At 48.1% G+C, this 1,001-nt stretch overlaps 1 non-coding gene across 1 annotated transcript; it reads left to right on the top strand.

The window, feature by feature from the left end:
* The first annotated feature begins 655 nt into the window (after nt 1–655).
* On the top strand, nt 656–793 carry LOC114806211. The gene has a single exon (XR_003754247.1). It is a non-coding gene; the product is annotated as a small nucleolar RNA SNORA7 (small nucleolar RNA).
* The last annotated feature ends 208 nt before the right edge of the window (nt 794–1,001 follow it).

The following is a 1,001-nucleotide window of genomic DNA, read 5'->3' on the forward strand; positions in this document are numbered from 1 at the left end:
GTCCTTTAACATTACTGCTTCTCTATATGCTATTTCTCACATTCTGTTGGCAGGGTGGCTCATTCTGATTTCTGGGAAATAGGCCACTCAATTTATGTGAAAGTCTTAGAAATAGGACATTCTGTTTATGTGGAATTTCTTGCTGACCCTCTTCCTCCTCCTCCTCATCAATGGTATTTATCGAAAGCACTTACTATGTGCACAGCACCGTACTGAACTCTTGGAAGAGTATAAGAAAATGGAGTGGATAGATTCGCTCCCTGCCCACAACGAGCTTACCGTGAACAGACAAGTTGCACATCAACCAGACTTGACCCAGCAAACAAACAGTGGTATTTATGGAGCTCTCACTGTGTGCGGTGCCCTCTACTAAGCACTTGGGAGAGTACAAGACAACGGAGTTGGCAGATACATTCCCTGCCCAAAACAAACTTATTGAGAGCAGACAAGCTACACATTGTCTATGCGACACCAGTCAGTCAATGGTATCTACCGAGCAGTTCCTGTGTGCAGACCAGAGTACTAAGCACAAGGGAGAGCACGAGACAACGGAATTGATAGACATATTCCCTGCCCACAACGCATTCACCGTGAACAGACAAGTTGCACATCGACCAGCCTCGACCAATCAATTAATCAATGGTATCTATTAAGCGTCCTCTCAGGGTCGCACCTGGAGAGTTTCCAAGACTCTACCAGTCTCGACTACGGGAGGGAGAGTCAAGCGGAGGCCTTTCCATTCCATTCCTAGCTTGGGCAGTGGCGAGCGAGTGGTAGGCAACCTGCTACAAGTCAAAACTCCCATGTGCTGGGCAGCGGCAGCACGGGAGAGAGTCGAGGGTGGAGACTCAAGTTTACTGAGTACACGTCTGTATTTTTACCAGGAAAATTCTACAGATCCACTACCAGAACGATCGCAGATGGAGGTGGGACCTTCTGGGAGAGATGTGTCCGTGGCGTTGCTATGGGTCGGCACGACTCGATGGCATAAGACAAAAATC

The sequence above is a fragment of the Ornithorhynchus anatinus genome, chromosome 21 (assembly GCF_004115215.2).
Source record: "Ornithorhynchus anatinus isolate Pmale09 chromosome 21, mOrnAna1.pri.v4, whole genome shotgun sequence".
Lineage (NCBI taxonomy): Eukaryota > Metazoa > Chordata > Mammalia > Monotremata > Ornithorhynchidae > Ornithorhynchus > Ornithorhynchus anatinus.